We start from the raw sequence: 25,488 nt of genomic DNA, 5'->3' as shown, positions 1-25,488 counted from the left end.
CTGATCATTGTGCACGATTTCAGAATGATTTACTAAAACTGTTGTTACTGTTGTTAGTTTTTTTTTTTTTTTTTTTTTAAATGATTATTTTGCTCTACTGTAGTACTGTAGGCCACTCCAGACCAGTCATGTTGCATAGCGCCTGAGTGGTGCAATGGTCTAAGACCCTGCATAGCAGTGCAAGCTGTGTTGCTACAGATGCTGGTTCAATACCTGTGCTGCCTTGACTGGGAGGCCCATGAGATAACTGTATGTTTTTCGTTTGTCTACCTCTAAAAACAGAAATAAATGATTCTAAATAACAAACTGGCTTTATTTACAAATTAGTAACAATGTCTCACCCCATGTTCAAGAATGGCCTTTTTCTCGGTCATTTTACTTATTTGAAAGCGAAAGCATCTCCAAAACTTTTAAGGGGCATTGCACTAATAATGGCGCTGCCTAGGGAAACGTTCCTGCTGTTCTGTTCTTAGTGCCAGTCTTCATGTTCAAACTAAAACAATGTAACTAATAATGGCATCTTCATGCTTTCATTAATAAAATAATAATAAAAATACTCTTTCAAAATGCCAATGTTTATTTACTTATGAATCCATAATGAATTACTATGGGAATAAATATCATTGAACTACAGAAATATCCTCTAATCCTCTATATGTAATTATTGGCGGAGGGTCACGTCATATTTTTCAATATACTGTAATGAAACGGCAGGGAGCAGGTCTCGAACCCTCGACCTTCTAGCTTGAAGTCTAGCGCACTATCGACTGTGCCGCAAAAGCATGCTCGATCAGCAGAGTCGATATCCGCACGGTCATTACAATATTGTAGGCCTACTGTAGGCTACATGAGTCTCACTAGTGTTGAGTAATGTGCAGTTAAAAGTGGTGTAGGTTTTATAATTTGAAGCAAAAGCCTACAACTATTTTAGCCCCGTTTCGCGCTGCTCTGAGACTGGACCCCTCGCGCAGCCGGGGCTTCTTTTGCTAAATGGCTCTAAACAGTTTCCCATGCATTGTCAATGGGGTTTGTAAACCAACCCGGATGTAATATAATTCTGACCACATGTTGACTCAGTGGCGCTTCTCCATGCAGGACGTGGGAGGAACGCACTCCTTAAACAGGAATCGTTGCCTCACCGGTCACTGAGCTGGCAAGCTAAAGTTATCTTGTTAGTCACAGAAATGTACGTTCAGCCTGTTACTTATTTTAGTACGATTTGAGTTATCTTACGAAGTCAGCATGGCTTAACATAGTTTACTTCGTTTTTGACCTCGACATTGTTGATGGATAGATACTTTGATATGCTAACGGCGCTAGCTAACCTAATATCTGGATGCCTCAATCTAGTTCCGGAGAGAGCAGCATACAAAGTCAACTTTGCTTTCAAACTTTGTAATCATCTGTAAAGTTGTTTTACATGCAATCATACAAGCTAGATAGATATTTTGTTAAAAAGCCTGTTGTCATCCATTGGTTGTTTTTTTTGGAGCAAGCTAAGCTATCACTAGCTAGCTAGGTGGATAATAATGTGATGTACAGTAGGCTACAGTAACGTTACAGTATTACTGAATGACAACAATATAGCCTTGTCACTACTAGTTGGCAAGTTGGCTGATATGGGGTGCAGTAGGCTAGCGTCATTATTAATTGAGTCCCTTGACAAAATTATATTATTTTTGACTTGCTAATTGTTGTGTGCACTCTCACTAGATAGAATTGTGTGGTTTGGTGGCAGATTTTCAAAAGGAAATAGACATATACAGTATATCGTCAGCAATTCTCAATCAGATGAGATACAGAGCTAACCCATATTGAATTTCATTCATAAATGTGGACACTAATTATTGTTAATATTCTAATTCTCTAGGCCCTCCATTCCCAAACCTGAAGCCCCCTGTCCCGAGCAGGAAAGACCAGGAAAAGTGTTGGTTTAAGGTATTTAGAGTTACTGACATGAATAAAAGCATATACAAGCAATCTATCAAATGTATTTTATAAAGCCCCTTTTACATCAGGAGTTGTCACAACGTGCTTATACAGATATCCAGCCTAAAACCTCAAAGAGCAAGCAATGTAGACGTGGCCAGGAAATACTCCCCAGAAAGGCAGGAACCTAGAGAGGAACCAGGCTCTGAGGGGTGGTCAGTCCTCTTCTGGCTGTGCTGGTGGAGATTATAAAAGAGTACAGCCATTTAGCCAGACTATTCTTCAAGACGTTTAAACGTTCATAGATGACCAGCCGTGTCAAATAAAATAGGTTTATAGAGGGTGCAATAGTTCAGCACCTCAGGAGTAAATGCCGGTTGGCTCTTTATAGCTGAGCATTTAGAGGTTGAGACAGTAGGTCCGGTAAAGAGAGACAGGATCAAACAGCAGGTCTGGGACAAGTTAGTACCTCCAGTGAGCCTTGAGCAGGTCAGGGTTCCATAGCTGCAGACAGAAACAGCAGAGACTGGATCAGCAGCATGACTAGGTGGACTGGAGACAGGGACAGCCAGGAGTCGTCAGGCCAGGTAGTCCTGAGGCATGGTCATAGAGCTCATGTCCTGAAGCCTTTATTTAACTTGAGTGTAGACTAAGCCCTAGAGGTTTGTAACTTCACATGATTTAGCCTACTTGTCAATCCAGATCTGAATATTTTATAATTTTTTTATAATTTTTACTGTACACTGTTGATAGTAATTTTTCCCAAGCTAATCACTGAATGGCCTACTACAAGGATGTGGTCATAATAACACAGAACACACGCATATCAGATTGCAAGGGCAAGTACAATGAGCAGTTATGAAAATGAAGTCTGCTGCGTGGGTTGCCAGATACACACACACAAACTTAATTAATTTGTTGTATTGTATTTATTATGGATCCCCATTAGCTGCTGCCAAGACAGCAGTTACTCTTCTTCGGGTCCAGCAAAATTAAGGCAGTTATACAATTTTAAAAACATTAAAATACATTCACAACACATTAAGTGTGTTCCCTCAGGCCACTACTCTACTACCACATATCTACAACACAAAATCCTTGTGCACGTGTGTGTACAGTGCGTATGTTATCGTGTGTATGCATGTGTCTCTTCACGGTCCCTGCTGTTCCATAAGGCGTATTTTATCTGTTTTTTTAAATCTAATTTTACTGCTTGCATGAGTTACTTGATGTGGAATAGAGTTCCATGTAGTCATGGCTCTATGTACTACTGTGCACCTCCCATTGTCTGTTCTGTTTAGGTTAGTCTGTAGTCAAGGCTTTGTCATTAAAATTATATTGTGGCCATTTTTCAGAACTGCCAACCTGCTCGGTGGGTGACAGGTAACCAACCGTCTTTCTACCAAGCTGTTCCAGGTCTGAAGTGGCAGGCTGGAACTTCCAGAGGCTTGTAGATCTGAAGCAGTGTGATGATCAAACACACGTATACTCACTCAATCACTCTGTTTTGTTGTATAATTATTTATACATAAGAAAATTGTTCCTCTCTCTTTTAGATCTGACACCCCTATTAGGTCAACCACAGTCTTCACAGCTGCAGTCGTCTGCCCCTGCATCTGCTACACCGGCCACGACAGGTGATACAGGTAAATATCACATGCATGTATACACACATGCACACTCTCCCTCACTTGGGGCTCTATTCAATCACGTCCGCTTTAGCCGACATCCACATAGCGGTTGTTTTGGAGGTGTCTGAGGTGGAACTGTGTTAGAGCTGTCAAATTCACAAGCGGCTCCTGGCATTATACCTAAAGTGGACATTGCCATTGGTTGCACGGAGTCGCATTAACAGAAATCTCATGCAGCCCTGTTTACAAGTTAGAACACTGCAATTTGAGATGTAATCTACACCTCGAGTAGGCTGATAGAAATCCTCTTTATTTAGTTGAATGATTTTGAATTTGAGCGGCATTATTTCTATATAACCTACACTTTCTCGTTCTAAACTTGTAACGAGAGTAAGACGGGTGTAGTTTTGTGACAATGATCAAGAGCTGCTGCTAACTGATTTGACAGATCCAACGCAGTTACACCTCAGACACCGCCAAAACATCAGCTATGCAGTTGCCGGTTAATGCTTGATCTGATTGAATCCAGGCCTTACACTCATTCAGTCTATTTAGTTGTATGATTAATGTCAGTTAAGAAAATTATTCCTCTCTATTTTAGGTCTGCCAACCCCCAGCAGTTCAGCTGCTGCCACAGCAGTCCTCTGCTGTAGTATTTAATTTACCGGCTGCACCAGTTCCTACTACACTGGGAGTGAAGGGAGAAACTTTTGAGGATACCCAGATGGATACATGTAATTCAGAATTATATTGCATATGCTCACTCATACCAGCAGATGTACACACAGACATGTTGTTGAGCTGTATACTTACTGTCACTTTGTGCATCTCTCTTTCAGATCTGCCATGCACTTCACCACTGCCTGACAGCCTCACCCAGAAGTGCATACACTGGGCCTATCAAGGCTGACAAAGCAGAGATGGGTGGCTGACAAGGAAAAATAAAAATAAAATAACATGCACTCACACACATCCACATAGTAAATAAGTTGTAATTACTTGTTTACTTGTTTATTTAATGTTTGCTCCATTTTATTTTCAGATTGGAGATATCTACTCCTTCATAACCAATATCTATATAATTACTGTAAATATCTTATCAAATCAAAGTGTGAATGATAATATTGTAAAAGACTATGGCTTAATGTTTACAGTTTGAGGAAATTCTGTGTGCTTTTTTCAGAGTTGAAAAACGTCTCCCTCACAAACGCACATTAGACCCAATGTAAATAAATTGTAATAAGTTGTTTATTTTATGTATGCTACATTTTATTTGAGGAAAATATCTGCAATAAAGTACATTCACAGTTAAAGCAATGTCTTTGGTTTATTGGATATTTCTCTGAATACAATGTATGACCAGAAGGAAGTTGGCAGACCTGCAACCCTTGGACTGTGTGTAGGTTTTGTCATCTGGAGCTGAAAAATAGAGCGATAGGGAGGGAGGGGAGGAAGAGTTCAGTTTAAAGGTTTATCATTAATAACTGACACAATTCTACAATGAATACATAGAATAATACATAATAGAGTGACCAATAGTTACTGTATTGTGATGGTTTAGTATTTTATTTACTCAGTCAAGTAGTGCCCCAAGGAGGGATCGAACCGTATCTCAAAAGCAGCAGAAAAGGTCACCAAAATTTCCGTTATGGCTATACACGCAGGACATGGGGTTTCTTTAGCTAAATAGCCCAGTACTGTACTGCCGACTGTCACGTTGTACAGTGCCATATTTTCCATACCATCCTAACGGAAACCCAGAGGGTTTTTGGTTTTTCTTGGAATAGAAACACCATCATTTTAATCAACTTAATTAAGGTTTGGACACACCTACTCATTGCAGGATTTTTCTTAATTTTTACTATTTTCTCCATTGTAGAATCATAGTGAATACATCACAACTATGAAATAACACATATGGAATCAGTTAAGAACACATTCTTGTTTACAAGGACAGCCTACTCCTTCCTCCCCATCTGGGAATTGAACCCCGGTCTCCCGCGTGCCTGCATTCTCTAGTACAGCCATTATTGAAGGTAACTGAGGTCACTGAGAAAGTCTGGACATGGCCTGCTTCCCTTGTTGTAAGGAATTAGGCACTTCCCCATGTTTACTACAGTATGTATTGTATGCTATGTTTACTTGTCAGACTGCACAGAAGCCTGATAAACAAATGCAGATGGCTTATATCTTCAAAATGCTTTAAATGCTTTATTATCCAAATGTAAAAGCATATACTGTACAGTGCTGTATTTTTTTCATCAGCATCTTTATGCTTTCGTAAATAAAATAATGATAAAAATACTCTTTCAAAATGCAGATGTTGATTTAGTTATGGATCCATAAAGAATTACTATGGGAATAAATATCACTGAATTACAGAAATATTGGAACAAAGTTGTCTATTGAAGGAAAACAAATTGTTGCTTACTGGAAAATGCTCTTTCAAACACACATGGTCGTGTTGTCATGTGTCATTATGGCTATTAGCAGGGCTATATTTTGGCCTTTATAAATATTATTTTGGCCTTTATTCAGATCACAATCACTCACAGTAATTTTTTTTAAACAAAATAATCTCCAAAATAACATTATATATAACCTTCCCGCGGTGGATGTCTATTTCAGCACCGTTCCGTGCTGCTCTGAGACAAGCATGGAGAAACGAAAACATTCAATTATATTCCATGATATTCCTAAATTGGGGATAGGGGGCAGTATTTTCACGTTCGGATGAAAAGCGTGCCTAGAGTAAACTGCCTGCTACTCGGGCCCAGAGTCAAATATTTGCATTTTATTAGTAGATTTGGATAGAAAACACTCTGACGTTTCTAAAACTGTTTGAATGAAGTCTGTGAGTATAACAGAACTCATATGGCAGGCAAAAACCTGAGAAAAATCCAACCAGGAAGTGGGAAATCTGACGCTTGTAGTTTTTCTTTCTAATCCCTATCGAAACTACAGGGTCTGTGGGGTCACATTGCACTTCCTAAGGCTTCCATTGGCTGTCAACAGCCTTTAGAAACTTGCTTTATCCGTCTACTGTTACTGGGCAGAGAATAGGAGCTCACTCTATCAGTGGACTGCCTGGGAGCAGTGAGTTGTTTACTGCGCAGGCACATTGGCGCCCCGCTCCTTCTTTTTCTTCTGTAATGAATACACTATTGTCCGGTTGGAATATTATCAACGTTTTATGTTAAAAAGACCCTAAGGATTGATTGTAAACATTGTTTGACATGTTTCTAAGAACGGTAATGGAACTTTTTTACTTTTTGTCTCTGGTTTTAAGCTCGCGCATTTTGCCTTTGGATAGAGATCTGAACGCGCGAACAAAAGGAGGTATTTGGACATAAATATGGAGTATTTCGAACAAAAATAAAATTTCTTTAGGAAGTGGGAGGCCTGGGAGTGCATTCCGATGAAGATCAGCAAAGGTAAGGGAAAATTTATAATACTAATTCTGATTTTTGTTGACTCCAGAACTTGGCGGGTAACTGTATAGCTTGCTTTGATGGCTGAGCTCTGTACTCAGAATATTGAAAAATGTGCTTTCGCCGTAAAGCTATTTAAAAATCTGACACAGCGGTTGCATTAAGGAGAGGTGTATCTATAATTCTTTCAATAACTGTTTTAAAGTTTATCGACGTTTGTGATGAGTATTTTTGTAAATTGATGTGTTCATTCACCGGAAGTTTTGGGTGGCAATACATTTTCTGAACATCACGCGCCAATGTAAAATGGGGTTTTTGGATATAAATATGAACTTTATCTAACAAAACACACATGTATTGTCTAACATTGAGTCCTGGGAGTGTCATCTGATGAAGATCGTCAAAGGTTAGTGATTATTTCTGTTTTTTGTGATGCCTCTCCTTGCTTGGATAATGGCTGTGTGGTTTTTCTTGTGAAGTTGATGTCCTAACATAATCTAATGTATTGCTTTCACCGTAAAGCCTTTTTGAAATTGGACACTGTGGTTGGATTAAGGAGAATCTTATCTTTAAAATGGTGTATAATAGTTGTATGTTTGAGAAAATTGAATTATGAGATTTTTGCTGTTTTGTTTTTCGCGCCCTGCTATTACATTGGCTGTCCATAACAGGTGTGTTGATTGAATATAAGCAAGTGATGTCTGCTAAATAATCAAGTTAAATAATTCTAAATAACAAACTGGCTTTATTTAGAAATGAGTGAGAATGTCTCACCCCATGTTCAAGAATTGCCTTTCTCTCACTAACTCTAGGTTAAATGAAAATGAAATCTCCAAAATACAGTTACTTTTTAAACAAAGCGATGATTATTATTATTATTAATTAATTAATTTACAATTATATAAAAGCCCCATAGATATTCTCACAGATCCTAATGGAAAATGCCGCTTGTATATTCATTCATTGGCGGAGAGTCACGTCATTAAAAATATATTTTTAGATATACTGTAGGCCTAACATAGGCAAAATTATTATTGGTTACACTACAATTAGGGTGTGGAAATGTTATGCCCCTTAGATATTAATTTAGAATCCTCCAATCCTCTTATGCTGTAGCCTACTCCCGACCATCACGTTGTACAGCGCAATATTTTCCATTCCATCCTAAAGGAAACCCTGAGGGTTTCGTTATTCTCGGAATAGAAACACCATAATATTAATCAAATTACTTAAGACACATTTCTTAAAATCAATCCCATGTACTATGTTATTAGATGGGTTTTTTTATTCTCTAGTAATTCCGATATGGGACACTATCAAATGCTTCTCAAAGTTGCCTTCTGGTGGTCAAAATAGCACTAACTTGCATTAACGTAAAAAATGGCTGACAATTAAATTACGTGCCATAGAATGCTGCAGCAGCCTGCAATGTGTGCTGCAGTATGACCAACTTTTAAAGGAGGAACCACTGTACATGATTCCATATGTGTTATTTCATCGTTTTGATGTCTTCACTATTATTCTACAATGTAGAAAATAGTAAAAATTAAAAAAAACTTGAATGAGCAGGTGTTCTAAAACTTTTCACTTTACAATATACTGTATATCTGCTTTGTAATAATACACAGGATATAGGCTACACAGGACAGGACATCACTATACTGTAGATACAAAGCACAAAGATGCAGCTCACAACTATATACAAATGCTAAGTTCATATAGTAAACTATAGAAAGTTATACAAATAATTTACTTACATAATTCAATCCTTCTCGAAAACATTCTTCTTCACCTGAGTGTCCAGGTTGCTGCCATCATATAGGTCCGACTCACTAAGAATTTCCACCAAATCACAAACGGAACTCGAGTTATAACCAGTGCATGTCATTTTTTTTGCGGTTTCCCTGGCCTGCTCCGTCCGTCTCCGATAGTTGAACATGCCATGCCCAGTTAATAATCACCGCGATAATTTCCTCGAAACTGAACCTAAACTATACTGAAACTAATTTCACACGTAACAACAGAGTCAATAAATTAAGTATAGTTTGATGGGGGAGAAAAGGGGAGAATGGGTTAGTTGATGAGTGAGGGGAAGAGAATATGCATAATTATGTAATCACTTGTGTTATGAAGAACCGGGCAAGCCACTATTGTATGCATCTATTCTAATTATACTCTCAAAACAGTGTACCCTATATTAGTCCACCAAATCCAAGCAGTCCATCCTGGTATTATACTTGACGTAACATAGTAAATGTAAATCCAGGACACTCAAATTAGTATGATATGTTATGTTTGGTATGGTTACGTAATACAGATGATTACTTAAGTTGTAATTCATAACATATCATACCAAATGGTGATAAGATCCACAAATTAACACATACAATATGAAATGTAACATATCATTCAAAATGGACGTTCTCAGATTTACATACAAATAATATGAAATGCTCTGAGACTAGGTTGCGGCCTTATTAGTCTACTTCAGGCCTACTTGGAATAGGCTACACAGTGAGAGAATAAGTCATTTACAATGGTAAGACCAAGATGAATGGATGAACATGCTGCATTAGCATTGCTACAAGATCTGAATGAAAATGACTCATATGGCAGGGAAGAAATGGATCATGACATCTCTGATTAATATTATTCTAATTTATATTGAATGGCTTTCCACATCTTGGAAAGGATCCATATCGGACAGCAGGTGAGTGTAGGATAATGTTTTGGATCAGATGGCACGGCTGTACAAGGTGAAAGGAGGAACTTGATGCTGGCCTGTTGCTGTGTTCTATAACATGCTTGACTTGGCTGGTATCAACGCACACATGTTGTTCAGCAGTGCATGAACAACACCCATGAGGTCAATGAATACGGCAGCACAGTATTGTTTCTTATCGATGGCGGTTATGATATCGTTTAGGACCTTGAGCGTGGCTGAGGTGCACCCATGACCAGCTCTGAAACCAGATTGCATAGCGGAGAAGGTGCGGTGGGATTCGAAATGGTCGGTAATCTGTTTGTTGACTTGGCTTTCGAAGACCTTACAAAGCCAGGGTAGGATGGATATAGGTCTGTAGCAATTTGGGTCAAGAGTGTACCCTCCTTTGAAGAGGGGGATGACAGCAGCTGCTTTCCAATCTATGGGAATCTCAGACGACACGAAAGAGAGGTTGAACAGGCTAGTAATAGGGGTTGCAATAATTTCGGCAGATAATTTTAGAAAGAGAGGGTCCAGATTGTCTAGCCCGGCTGATTTGTAGGGGTCCAGATTTTGCAGCTCTTTCAGAACATCAGCTGAATGGATTTGGGAGAAGGAGAAATGGGGAAGGCTTGGGCGAGTAGCTGTGGGGGGTGCAGGGCTGTTGACTGCGGTAGGGGTAGCTAGGTGGAAAGCAAGGCCAGCCGTAGAAAAATGCTTATTGAAATTCTCAATAATAGTGGGTTTATCGGTGGTGATAGAGTTTCCTATCCTCAGTGCAGTGGGCAGCTGGGAGGAGGTGTTCTTATTCTTCATTGACTTTACAGTGTCCCAGAACTTTTTTGAGTTTGTGTTGCAGGAAGCAAATTTCTGCTTGAAAAAGCTAGCCTTGGCATTTCTAACTGTGTGTATATTGGTTTCTAACTTCCCTGAAAAGTTGCATATCATGGGGGCTGTTCGATGCTAATGCAGAACGCCACAGGATGTTTTTGTGTGGTTAAGGGCAGTCAGGTCTGGAGAGAACCAAGGGCTATATCTGTTCCTGGTTCTACATTTCTTGAATGGGGCATGCTTATTTAAGATGGAGAGGAAGGCATTTTTTAAAAATAACCAGGCATCCTCTACTGACGGGATGAGGTCAATATCCTTCCAGGATACCTGGGCCAGGTCGATTAGAAAGGCTTGCTCGCTGAAATGTTTCAGGGAGTATTTGACAGTGATGAGTGGAGGTCGTTTGACCGCTAATCCATTACGGATGCAGGCAATGAGGCAATGATTGCTGAGATCTTGGTTGAAAACAGCAGAGGTGTATTTAGAGGGCAAGTTGGTTAAGATGACATTTATGAGGGTGCCCGTGTTTACGGCTTTGGGGTGGTACCTGGTGGGTTCATTAATCATTTGTGTGAGGTTTAGGGCATCAAGCTTGGATTGTAGGACGGCTGGGGTGTTAAGCATGTCCCAGTTTAGGTCACCTAGCAGCACAAGCTCTGAAGATAGATGGGGGCAATCAGTTTGCATATGGTGTCCAGAGCACAGCTGGGGGCCGAGGGTGGTCTATAGCAGGCGGCAACTGTGAGAGACTGTTTTTAGAGAGATGGATTTTTAAAAGTAGAAGTTCAAATTGTTTGGGTACAGACCTGGATAGTAGGACAGAACTCTGCAGGCTATCTCTGCAGTAGATTGCAACACCGCCCCCTTTGGCCGTTCTATCTTGTCTGAAAATGTTGTAGTTAGGGATGAAGATTTCAGAGTTTTTGGTGGACTTCCTAAGCCAGGATTCAGACACGGCTAGGACATCCAGGTTGGCAGAGTGTGCTAAAGCAGTGAATAAAACAAACTTAGGGAGGAGGCTTCTAATGTTAACATGCATGAAACCAAGGCTATTACGGTTACAGAAGTCATCAAAAGAGAGCGCCTGGGGAATAGGAGTGGATTCACCTCTACATCACCAGAGGAACAGAGGAGGATGAGGATAAGGGTACGGCTAAATGCTATGAGGATTGGTCGTCTGTGACATCCGGAATAGAGAGTAAAAGCCTACAAGGAGCAGTTTTTATAGCCTACAAGGAGCAGTTTTTACATCCATCCAAAATAATACCAACATGCATGTGTAGCGCTCCGGAGGAGGTAAGCAGGGTTCTCAGGACACTGCGGTAGGCTGGGAAGAAACGCCACTGCTGGAGGGGTTGCTGAGAGTCTGGGGGATTACTGGTGTGGCCCGCTGACTAGTAGTAAATCCACGGAATTGCTCCAGCAATGTATTGAATGCCTGGTCATAGCATTCTGCCAGGGTATGGAGTCCCTTCATAAGGCATTGCAGTAACTCCTTGTGTCTTCCAGTGGTGGCTCCTTGCTGGGAGACAGCATTGTGGAGCTTGTCTGAGTCTGCTGGGTCAGTCATGGACAGTTCGTAATATCAGAACTCATGATGTGACCCAGATGCAGACACAGGAGACAGATAGTACAGCTCTCAGACGATTTATTGTAAACATGGGGCAGACAAAGGGCAGGTCGAGGTTCGGGGTCAGGGCAGGCAGAAATAGTCAGAACCGGGAATACTAGGAAACAGAACTCGAGAAACAGGAAGACGGGAAAGCACGCTGGTAAGACCTGACAAGACGAACTGGCAACAGACAGAAAACACAGGTATAAATACACAGGGTGGGGGTGGAGACAAGCACGAAGACAGGTGAAAGAGATCAGGGTGTGACACATCTCTCTTGTTCCATGGGCATATGGGCACTTTGTATCAGGGCTGGATAGACTGAGCTTCCTTTGTCAAATTCCATGCCATAACAAACCACATTAACGCTAAGAACAGCTTTCAGTTTGTCTTAACCTCTCTGGGCTAGGTGGGACGCTTGCGAATCCCGTGGCGCGTTATTCAAATACCTTAGAAATGCTATTACTTAAATTTCTCAAACATATGACTATTTTACAGCATTTTAAAGACAAGACTCTCGTTAAATCTAACCACACTGTCCGATTTCAAAAAGGCTTTACAACGAAAGCAAAACATTAGATTATGTCAGCAGAGTACCCAGCCAGAAATAATCAGACACCCATTTTTCAAGCTAGCATATAATGTCACAAAAACCCAAACCAGAGCTAAATGCAGCACTAACCTTTGATGATCTTCATCAGATGACAATCTTAGGACATTATGTTATACAATACATGCATGTCTGTTCAATCAAGTTCATATTTATATCAAAAACCAGCTTTTTACATTAGCAGGTGACTAGCATGTGACTAGCATTCCCACCGAACACTTCCGGTGAATTTACTAAATTACTCCTGATAAACGTTCACAAAAAACATAACAATTGTTTTAAGAATTATAGATACAGAACTCCTCTATGCACTCGATATGTCCGATTTTAAAATAGCTTTTCGGTGAAAGCACATTTTGCAATATTCTAAGTAGATAGCCCGGCATCACAGGGCTAGCTATTTAGACACCCAGCAAGTTTAGCATTCACCAAAGTCAGATTTACTATAAGAAAAATGTTATTACCTTTGCTGTCTTCGTCAGAATGCACTCCCAGGACTACTTCAATAATAAATGTTGGTTTGGTCCCAAATAATCCATAGTTATGTTCAAACAGCGGCGTTTTGTTCGTGCTTTCAAGACACTATCCGAAGGGTAAATAAGGGTTACGAGCATTGCGCATTTCGTGACAAAACATTTCTAAATATTCCATTACCGTACTTCGAAGCATGTCAACCGCTGTTTAAAATCAATTTTTATGCCACTTTTCTTGTAAAAATGCGATAATATTCCGACCGGCAAAGCCTGTTTACATTCAACGAGAGAAAAAGTAAAAGCACGCTATCCCCTCATGCACGAGCCTCGTCTAATGGCCCTCTGATAGAGCACTTGCCAAACGCGCTAGTGTGTTTCAGCCTGGGCCTTGAAATACGTCATTCAGCTTTTTCCCGGGTTCTGAGAGCCTATGGGAGCCGTAGGAAGTGTCACGTTACAGCAAAGATCCTCAGTCTTCAATAAAACGAGCCAAGATGAACAGCAACTTGTCAGACAGGCCACTTCCTGGTCAGAATCTTCTCAGGTTTTGGCCTGCCATATGAGTTCTGTTATACTCACAGACACCATTGAAACAGTTTTAGAAACTTTAGGGTGTTTTCTATCCAAAGCCAATAATTATATGCATATTCTAGTTACTGGGCAGGAGTAGTAACCAGATTAAATCGGGTACGTTTTTTATCCGGCGTATAAATACTGCCCCCTATCCCCAACAGGTTATATATTCTCACTGAAATTAGCACTTCGGCGCATGTTTTTAAGGACGCACCACAGGTATCGCCACCCCTCCCACCTCAGTCTATGCGAGCTCATATAAAACAGAAAAATTACCAATCCTGGCGCTAGGGGTTGGCTTTAAAAGGTCGAAATTGCAAACAGGTGTGCGTTTGACAATTGTGATGGCTTAACACCAGCCAGAAATAGAGCCTAAGAAACATAGTCTTTCTTGCTCATCTTTATCAATGGTGCCAATAATTTTGGATCTGACTGTTGAAGAGCAACTTCAAATGTAAAGTGACCCTTGCTCCATAGACATTAGCCAACAGCCTACATCAGAATATTGCTTGTGAAACTTCTCACTGCTAGTATCTGACTGCTAGAGGAGGAACATTCAAATGGCAAGAATCTATAAGTGTTTGTTATCTCTTGGCATGGGGCTTGCCAGCTCTGATTATGACCTTTGCCAGGTGCCCTATCTACTCTGAATTGAGATAGGCAGTTATCAACTTTTATGTAAAAAAAAAATATTGTAATTATTTCCCCAACCTTTCGGGATACAAAGTTTTCTTTAATTATCATATTTGACATTTTATCCAAGCTCTGCCATTCACTATGAAACTGTTTTGGGTGTACTGTAGATTCATTTCCTGAAAATGAACATATAACATTTTGAAGAGTGGCCTATGGCTCCTGGAAAAAGTATACCTATTTCTATAAAATCATATCTCATATATGGGAAACCCCTTGCTTTCCATTTAAGACCGATGCATCACAAAGCATTTTTGCTTTTTTGCAATAACTCCAAGCAATAAATATGCTTATGCAGAAATGGGTCAGTAGCATTTCAGAATGTACCCTGAGTTCAAAATAATTTTCATAAAAAATTGTGACCTACATACTTCTGACAGAGATTAAACATTGTGGTTGCAGGTGTAGAGGTCAACTTGAAACATTGTTCTATAATTCATTCTGCCTTCCCTTGAGCGGTTATTTTCCTCAAACCAATTTAATCAAAGGATAAATATTATTTAATCCATCTCTTCCTGGGGAAACACTTGCCCAATATACCACTGTGCCTTTCAGATTGCAGCATAATAAAAAAATAACCCTAACCCTATAATTGCTGTCCAAAACAATGCAAAACATAAAAAGTCCAAAAGCAGAATAGAGTGTAGGGGCTGTGCTTTAACAAAGTGGGTGGGGTTATAATCAATGCCTCAGGACAACCTGGCCTGATGACTCCTTGCTGTCCCCAGTCCACCTGGTCGTGCTGCTGCTCCAGTTTCAACTGTTCTGCCTGTGGCTATGGAACCCTGATCTGTTCACCGGACGTGCTACCTTGTCCCGGACCAGCTGTTTTCGACTCTCTCTCTCTCTACCTCACCTTCTGTCTTTAACTCTGAATGCTTGGCTATGAAGAGCCAACTAACATTTACTCCTGAGGTGCTGACCTGTTGCACCCTCTACAACCACTGTGATTATTATTATTATTATTATTTGACCCTGCTGGTCATCTATGAACGTTTGAACATCTTGGCCATGCACTGTTATAATCTCAACCCGGCACAGCCCGAAGGCGACTGGCCACCCCTCAGAGCCTGGTTCCTCTCTAGGTTTCTTCCTAGGTTCCTGCCTTTCTAGGGAGTTTTTCCTAGCTACCGTGCTTCTACATCTGCATTGCTTTCTGTTTGGGGTTTAGGCTGGGTTTCTGTATAGCACTTTGTGACATGGGCTGATGTAAAAAGGGCTTTATAAATACATTTTATTGATGAGTAGTGTTGGGGTTAAGGTATGCAGACACAAACCCATTACTTGATAACTTGTTGTTTGAAAGGTTGACCTTTACATGTATAAAAGGCCCTAGGCAGATCATAGAGACAAAACTTGACTCCCCAATTCATTCATTTTCCTGTTTGTTCACTTAAAATGGCTCTGTGCTTGTACCTATTTGTTCAGCAGCGCTTGAGTCATTGAAATGCAACTGGCTTGTGGGGAAACAGAGATACATCAATTATTTTACCAGGAAGAGCCTTCTAAAAATCCAATCAATAGTACTTCCTTCTGTTTTGAGTTCAGACCTGAGATCCATGGCCAGGTCACAAATGGCTTAGTTTAAATTAGATTAGAAGATGTGGACCTGGGATACCCTGCAAAAGGATAAGAAAGTACAAGAGAAGCAAATTTAATGCAGCAAAAAAAAATTCATTAGGCAGCAGTCCCCATCTTTTTTTTTTTACCACTCAAATACCCAGGGTTTCCATGGTCACCACTTTCATCACTACTGAAATAGCCAGTGTTACCTGAGTTTACACTATCAACCAGACACACTGTCTGTTGCTGAAATACCCATGATTACCACAGCCACTGTATCCATTAGTGCTAATATAGCCATGGTTTAACATTGTCCCTGTGGCCAGTTTCTGCAGTGTCATCATCCTCTCTGCACTGCAGTGCTCATTTATAAACTCCAGACAATCCAGATTTCCAGCATCAGAGCTAATTTATCACCTCTTCACTAGTACTCTACACGGAGCAGGGAATAGTAGGGTATAGCAGAGGTCTGACTGACTTCCAAATAGAGTGTCAGCCTAGCAAATAGAAAACACATAGCTTTAACCCTAAAAGCACCAACATACACTGAGTATACAAAACATTAAGAACACCTTCCTAATATTGAGTTGCACCTCCTTTTGCCCTCAGAACAGCCTCAATTCGTCAGAGCATGGACTCTAGAAGGTGTCGAAAGCATTCCACAGGGATGCTGGCCCATGCTGACGCCAATACTTCCCACAGTTGTGTCAAGTTGGCTGGATGTCCTTTGGGTGGTGGACCATTCTTGATATGCAGGGGAAACTGTTGAGCGTGAAAAACCCAGTAACGTTGCAGCTCTTGACACACTCAAACCGGTGCCCCTAGAACCTACTACCATACCCCGTTCAAAGGTACTTAAATATTTTGTCTTGCCCATTCACCCTCTGAATGGCACACACACAATCAATGTCTCAATTGTCTAAAGGCCTAAAAATAATGATTTCATCTCATCCCCTTCATCTACACATATTGAAGTGGATTTAACAGGTGTTACCAATAAGGGATTATAGGATTCACCTGTTCAGCCTGTGCCATATTCATATTGTTTTGTACACTCAGTATATTTTGACCCCTAAAAGCACCAACAAGGGTAATTTAATTGTCAAACTGTCTTTTACTTTGTCAAACTGTCTTTTATTAACCTTTTGTAACAAGTCACCCCTCACTAAAAACCTAATTGTGCACCACACAAGTGGGACCAATTTTTCGTACATAAAAAAAAGAATACATGGTTTTAAATTCCCCAAAATAAGCATATCTTTTTTTTAAATCACACATTCATGGTCAAATCGTCTGTCATCTAGAAGTGCTTTGAGAGACTAGTCAAGGATCATATCACCTCTACCTTACCGGACACCCTAGACCCACTCCAATTTGCTTACCGCCCCAATAGGTCCACAGACGACACAATCGCAATCACACTGCACACTGCCCTAACCCACCAGGACAAGAGGAATACCTATGTAAGAATGCTGTTCAACTCCAGCTCAGCATTTAACACCATAGTACCCTCCAAACTCGTCATTAAGCTCAAGACCCTGGGTCTCGACCCCGCCCTGTGCAACTGGGGCCTGGACTTCCTGATGGGCAGGAAGCTGACCCTGCTGATCCTCAACACTGGGGCCCCACAAGGGTACATTCTCAGCCCTCTCCTGTACTCCCTGTTCACCCATGACTGCGTGGCCATGTACGCCTCCAACTCAATCATCAAGTTTGCAGACGACACTACAGTGGTTGGCTTGATTACCAACAACGACGAGACGGCCTACAATGAGGAAGTGAGGGCCCTCGGTGTGTGGTGTCAGGAAAATAACCTCATACTCAACGTCAACAAAACAAAGGAGATGATCGTGGACTTCAGAAAACAGCAGAGGGTGCACCCCCTATCCACATCGACGGGACAGTAGTGGAGAACGTGGAAAGTTTTAAGTTCCTTGGCGTACACATCACGGACAAACTGAAATTGTCCACCCACACAGACACAGCGTGGTGAAGAAGGCACAACAGCGCCTCTTCAACCTTAGGAGGCTGAAGAAATTTGGCTTGTCACCAAAAACACTCACAAACTTCTTCACAACGCATCACCGGGGGCAAACTACCTGCCCTCCAGGACACCTACACCATCCGATGTCACAGGAAGGCCAAAAAGATCATCAAGGACAACAACCACCCGAGCCACTACCTGTTCACCCCGCTATCATGCAGAAGGCGAGGTCAGTACAGGTGCATCAAAACTGTGACCGAGAGAATGAAAAACAGCTTTTATCACAAGGCCATTAGACTGTTAAACAGCCATCTCTAACATTGAGTGGCTGCTGCCAACATACTGACTCAATCTCTAGCCACTTTAATAATTAAAAATGGGATGTAATAAATGTATTACTAGTCACTTTAAACTATGCCACTTTATATAATGTTTACATACCCTACACTACTAATATACTGTACAGTGAGAGAAAAAAGTATTTGATCCCCTGCTGATTTTGTACGTTTGCCCACTGACAAAGAAATGATCAGTCTACAATTTTAATGGTAGGTTTATTTGAACAGTGAGAGACAGAATAACAACAACAAAAAATCCAGAAAAACACATGTCAAAAATGTTATAAATTGATTTGGTGGTATACATAAGATAGCCCTATTTGGTAAAATACCAAGTCCATATTATGGCTAGAACAGCTCAAATAAGCAAAGAGAAACGACAGTCCATCATTACTTTAAGACATAAAGGTCAGTCAAAACGGAAAATGTCAAATACTTTGAAAGTTTCTTCAAGTGCAGTCGCAAAAACCATCAAGTGCTATGATGAAACTGGCTCTCATGAGGACTGCCACAGGAAAGGAAGACCCAGAGTTACCTCTGCTGCAGAGGATAAGTTCAATAACGTTAACTGCACCTCAGATTGTCTTCCCTGTGGCTCAGTTGGTAGAGCATGGTGTTTGCAATGCCAGCATGGTGTGTGCAACGCCAGGGTTGTGGGTTTGATTCCCACGGGGGGCCAGTACAACAAACAAAAAAAATGTATGAAATGTATGCATTCACTACTGTAAGTCGCTCTGGATAAGAGCATCTGCTAAATGACTAAAATGTAAATGTAAAGATTGCAGCCCAAATAAATGCTTCACAGAGTTCAAGTAACAGATACATCTAAACATCAACTGTTTGGTGGAGACTGAATGAATTGGGCCTTCATGGTCGAATTGCTGCAAATAAACAACCACTGAAGGACACAAATAATAAGAAGAGACTTTCTTGGGCCAAGAAACACGAGCAATGGACATTAGACTGGTGGAAATCTGTCCTTTGGCCGTGTCTTTGTGAGACACAGAGTAAGTGAATGGATGATCTTCACATGTGTGGTTCCCACCATGAAGCATAGAGGAGGAGGATTGCTGGTGACACTGTCAGTGTTTTAATAGAATTCAAGGCACACTTAACCAGCATGGCTACCACAGCATTCTGCAGCTGGTTTGCGCTTAGTGGGACTATCATTTGTTTTTAACAAGTCAATGACCCAAAACACACCTCCAGGCTGTGTAAGGGCCATTTGACCAATAATGAGTGATGGAGTGCTGCGTCAGATAGCCTGGCCTCCACAATCACCCGACCTCAACCCAATTGAGATGGTTTGGGATGAGCTGGACCACAGAATGAAGGACAAGCCGCCAACAAGTGCTCAGCATATGTGGGAAATCCTTCAAGACTGTTGGAAAAGCATTCCTCATAAAGCTGGTTGAGAGAATGCCAAGAGTGTGCAAAGCTTTCATCAAGGCAAAGGGTGGCTACTTTGAAGAATCTAAAATATATTTTGATTTGTTTGTCTTTTTTAGTTACTACATTATTCCATTTGTGTAATTTCATAGTTTTGATCTTCACTATTATTCTACAATGTAGAAAATAGTAAAAAGAATTAAACCCTGGAATGAGTAGGTGTGTCCAAACTGTAGACTAGTACTGTATGTTTGAGACAGTGGCTGTGTGAGGAGCGCGCCAGTATCTCTCACATAACTAGAATGAGATTCACTTTCTATTATCTCTCTCCCTCTCTGCTCCGATAGGCATGAGCCTAAACTCTCTCAAGCATTGCACTTAATCATTTATTTAGACTCTATGCTGTAGGCCACCAAAATATTTGATCAACTTCCAAATATTGTTTTACAAAAGAGAGAGAGAGGCTTTTGGCGCAAGCGCATTGGCCATCACCAGTGAGTGAGCTGTGCATCATTGAGTCTGTGAAACTGGAAAGCATTGTTAGGACGATAATTTCCTCCTCATATTGTAGTCTGCAATATGAGTCTCCACACCTAGGCCTAGGCTATTGATGGATTTATAGACAAGGTCTTTTTTATTTATCTCTGATTCTCAGTTTGTCAATGTCAAAGTAGCCTACCATTTTTATCATTTGTGTGGTATTAACAAAGATTCTGCCAAAATCTCCAGTCATGTAAAATTACGTAGAATTGCACTAAGCTCGTTTATAAAATATCAACATTTTCCCGGGAAATTATGCTACTAAAGACGTACCCCATGTGTGCAACTTCTGTAAGTACCACTTCTCTACTGCTCTATGCAACTACGCAAATGTGATGATATGAATGCAATGCTTTATTATAAATTAGATATTTATTTTTATGCATTCCGGTACCTCAGAACTTCCCATGTCACCCCACTCTTGTGCTCACTGTTTGTTTCGGCACCTCCAGATTTACAAATTAAGCACTGGTTACAATCACATGCAATGAGGGTTGATAATGCAGTTAAAGGACTGCTTGACACAGACACAAAGAAAAGCCCTTTACGGTCACTTTGAAGAGCACCCCACAAGCGTTGAGCCAGGACATCTGTGCTGCACCTATTGCCATACATCATGTTCATATTCATCTGAGTTATTACAAGAATATGTTTGCATTGCAGGGAAATGTAGAGAAGTAGGACCTGGGGACAAAACTTTGATGATCAGGGAGGGACATGTTAGAGAAGTACAGGAGCCATTTGTTTAAAGGCACAGCACATCTCTACACTAGCAAGGCAACCTGTACTGGATTTAGCACTGAACTGAGGTGGGAGTAGAACACAGTGCACACAAATTTGACAAGGCCTACATTGTCAATATTCCAGTATTCAGATTACAACATGCAAGAGAAAGTCTGCACATCATCAGTGATGTTTTTGATGACGTTGAGACTGTAGAGCCTACTTCCCATCAGGATAGATTCACTGAGCTAAATGTGGATTACATTGGTTATTTTGAAGAGGAAGATTAGAACTTCGAGACACCACAGCAAATCCGACTTGGATAGATAAATAAAAGGGATACTTTCAAATGTGGCACCACTGGTCAGCAGTAGGCCACTAGAAGCTGTTATAACACAACTGACGCTTGTGTTATAACAGCTTCTTGTGTTATAACAGCGTACAGTGTCTTCAGAAAGTATTCACACCCCTTGACTTTTTACACATTTTGTTGTGTTACAGCCTGCATTTAAAATTGATTAACTTGAGATGCTGAGTCTATGGCCTACACACAATACCCCATAACGTCAAAGTGGATTTATGTTTTTAGAAATGTTTACAAATTCATCAAAAATGAAAACCCCTTTGTTATGACAATCCTAAATAAGTTCAGGAGTAAAAATGTGCATAATTTTAAACATGATTTTATCATGACACTAGGCGAGACCCAAATGCAGACACAAGAGGCAGATGGTTGGAGTTTAAGATGTTTAATAAATCCAAAGGGAATAGGCAAGAGAATGGTCGTGGACAGGCAAAATGTCAAAACCAGATCAGAGTCCAGAAGGTACAGAGTGGCAGGCAGGCTCGAGGTCAGGGCAGGCAGAATGGTCAGCCAGGCGGTTACAGAGTCCAGAACAGGCAAGGGTCAAAACCGGGAGGTCTAGAGAAAGGAGAAAAGGAGAAAAGGCAAAGCAGGAAAACTGGAAAAACTGCTGGTAGGCTTGGACATACAAGACAAACTGGCACAGAGAGACAGGAAACACAGAGATAAATACACTGGGGAAAACAAGCGACACCTGGAGGGGGTGGAGACAATAACGAGGACAGGTGAAATAGATCAGGGTGTGTCAGATTTTTGAATGACTAACTTATCTCTGTACCTCACATACAAGTATCCGTAAGGTCCCTCAGTCGAGCACTGCATTTCAAACACAGATTCAACCACAAAGACCAGGGAGGTTTTCCAATGTCTCGCAAAGAAGTGAACCTATTGGTAGATGGGTAAAAATGAAATAAAAAGCAGACATTGAATATGAAGTTATTACTTACACTTTGGATGGTGTATTAATACACCCAGTCACTACAAAAATACAAGCGTCCTTCCAAAAAACAGTTGCCGGAGAGGAAGGAAACTGCTCAGGAATTTCTCCATGAGGCCAATTGTGACTTTAAAACAGTTAGGGTCTACTGGCTGCCATAGAAGAAAACTGAGGATGGATGAAAAACATTGTAGTTACGCCACAATACTAACCTAAATGACAGAGTGAAAAGAAGGAAACCTGTAAAAAAAATATGGCAAAGAAATAAATGTTATGTCTTGAATACAAAGCGTTATATTTGGGTAAAATCGAAAAAAATACATCACTGAGTACCACTTCATATTTTTAAGCATGGTGGTGACTGCATCACGTTATGGGTATGCTTGTCATCGACAAGGACTAGGGAGTTTGTTGGGATAAAAATACAGGGAATAGAGCTAAGCACATTCAAAATCCTAGAGGAAAACCTGGTTCATTCTGCTTTCCAGCAGACACTGTGAGACAAATTAACCTTTCAGCAGGACAATAACCTAAAACACAAAGCCAAATATACACTGGAGTTGCTTATCAATATGACAGTGAATGTTATTGAGTGGCTTAATTACAGTTTTGACTTAAATCAGCTTGAAAATCTATTGCAAGACTCACAGCTGTAATCGTGAGCTGTAAAGGTGATTCTAACTTGCATTGACTCAGGGGTGTGAATACTTATGTAAATCAGATATTTCTGTATTTCTTTTTAAATACATTTGCAAAAATGTATAAAAACAGGTGTTCAAGTGGTCATAATGGGGTATTGTGTGTAGATGGGTGAACAAAAATACACACTACTGTTTAAAAGTTTGGAGTCACTTAGAAATGTCCTTGTTTTTTAAAGAAATTCAAAAAATTTGGTCCATTAAAATAACATCAAATTGATCAGAAATACTGTGTAGACATTGTTAATGTTGTCAATGACTATTGTAGCTGGAAATGGCAGAATTTGTATGGAATATCTACATAGACGAACAGAGGCCCATTATCAGCAACCATCACTCCTGTGATCCAATGGCACATTGTGTTAGCTAATTCAAGTTTATCATTTTAAAAGGCTAATTGATCATTAGAAACCCCTTTTGCAATAATGTTAGCACAGCTGAAAACTGTTTTCTTGATTAAAGAGGCAATAAAACTGGCCTTCTTTAGACTAGTTGAGTATCTGGAGCATCAGCATTTGTGGGATTGATTACAGGCTCAAAATGGCCAGAAATAAAGCACTTTCTTCTGAAACTCATCAGTCTATTCTTGTTCTGAGACATGAAGCCTATTCCATGCGAGAAATTGCCAAGAAACTGAATATCTGGTACAATGCTGTTTACTACTCCCTTCACAGAACAGCGCAAACTGTCAGAATAGAAAGAGGAGTGGAAGGCTCCGGTGCACAACTGAGCAAGATGACAAGTACATTAGTGTGTCTACTTTAAGAAACAGACCCCTCACAAGTCCTCAAATGGTAGCTTCATTAAATAGTACCCGCAAAAGACCAGTCTCAACATCAGCAGTGAAGAGGCAACTCCGGGATGCTGGCCTTCTAGGCAGAGTTGCAAAGAAAAAGCCATATCTCAGACTGGCCAATAAAGATAAAAAATTAACATGGGCTAAAGAACAGACACTGGACAGAGGAACTCTGCCTAGAAGGTCAGCATCCCGGAGTCGCCTCTTCACTGTTGATGAGCTAACACAACGTGCCATTGGAACACAGGAGTGATGGTTGCTGATAATGGGCCTCTGTACGGCTATGTAGATATTCCATAAAAAAATCAGATGTTTCCAGTTGCAATAGTAATTTACAACGTTAACAATGTATTACACTGTATTTCTGATCAATTTGATGTTATTTTAATGGACAACAAATTGGCTTTTCTTCCAAAAACAAGGACATTTCTAAGTGACCCCAACCTTTTGAACGGTAGTGTATATTTAATCCATGTTGAATTCAGGCTGTAACACAACAACATGTGGAATAAGTCAAGGGGTATGAATACTTTCAGAAGGTACTGTAATTATTTAGTTGAATGACTGCTCAGAAATGAGACTGTGTAACTATCGCTGTATGTTCCTAATTGTTACTTGTTGTTACTGAGTAACACTGTCATAACTGTTGCTCAAAACTGTCAGTGGTGATGTTTAGTGTCAACTGTTAACATTGTGGATGTCAAATAATGATGCAATCATCAAGAACCATAAGTCAAAGTTAGTTTTTTACTTTATTACAGTAGAAAACAGAACAATGATACTTGAACAGTTATACAGACAAAAGTAAATAGCCTACAATTACAGATAAATACAAATATTTACTGTGACCACATTAGTTGACTTACTCCTGCTCATTATCATTATGCTCATCCATAGTTTCCCAAACATACTCAATGGGTGACATGTCTGGTGAGTTTGCCGGCCATGGAAGAACTGCAACATTTTCAGCTTCCAGGAATTGTGTACATATCCTTGCAACATGGGGCTGTGCATTATCATGCTAAAACATGAGGTCATAGCAGTGGACAAATGGCACGACAATGGTCCTCAGGATCTCATTACGGTATGTTCGTGCATTCAAATTCCATTGATAAAATTGAATTGTGTTCATTTTCCGTAGCTTATGCCTACCCATACCCCCACCGCCACCATGGGGCACTATGTTTACAACGAGGACATCAGCAAACCGCTTGCCCACACAAAGCCATACACGCTGTCTGGCATCTGCCTGTTACAGTTTAAACCGGGATTCATCCATGAAGAGCACACTTCTCCAGCGTGCCAGTGGCCATTGAAGGCGAGCATTTGGCCACTGAAGTAGGTTCCTGAAGACGAACTGCAGTCAGGTCAAGACCCTGGTGAGGACGATGAGCACGCAGATGAGCTTCGCTGAGATGGTTTCTGACAGTTTGTGCAGACATTCTTTGGTTGTGCAAACCCATATTTTCATCAGCTGTCAGACAATCCTGCTGGTGAAGAAGCCGGATGTGGAGGTACTGGGCTGGTGTGGTTGCACGTGGTCTGCGGTTGTGCGGCCGGTTGGATGTACTGCCAAATTCCCTAAAATGACATTGGAGGTGGCTTATGGTTGAGAAATTAACATGAAATTATCTTACAACAGCTCTTATAGACATTCCTGCAGTCAGCA

The 25,488-nt window shown here is 40.6% G+C and overlaps 1 long non-coding RNA gene across 3 annotated transcripts; it reads left to right on the top strand.

The window, feature by feature from the left end:
* Positions 1-1,060: 1,060 nt before the first annotated feature.
* LOC115175072 (uncharacterized) lies at positions 1,061-4,873 on the top strand. Of its 3 annotated transcripts, XR_003871905.1 has the most exons (6): positions 1,078-1,186; positions 1,871-1,938; positions 3,285-3,312; positions 3,486-3,575; positions 4,162-4,294; positions 4,400-4,873. It is a non-coding gene; the product is annotated as an uncharacterized LOC115175072 (long non-coding RNA). The 3 variants fall into 3 exon arrangements; XR_003871904.1 differs by having other exon boundaries at positions 1,061-1,186; positions 3,285-3,575; XR_003871906.1 differs by lacking the exon at positions 3,285-3,312 and having other exon boundaries at positions 1,080-1,186.
* Positions 4,874-25,488: the final 20,615 nt, after the last annotated feature.

Source organism: Salmo trutta, chromosome 3 (assembly GCF_901001165.1).
Source record: "Salmo trutta chromosome 3, fSalTru1.1, whole genome shotgun sequence".
Taxonomy (NCBI): Eukaryota; Metazoa; Chordata; class Actinopteri; order Salmoniformes; family Salmonidae; genus Salmo; species Salmo trutta.
This window is presented reverse-complemented; position numbering and strand designations above follow the sequence as displayed.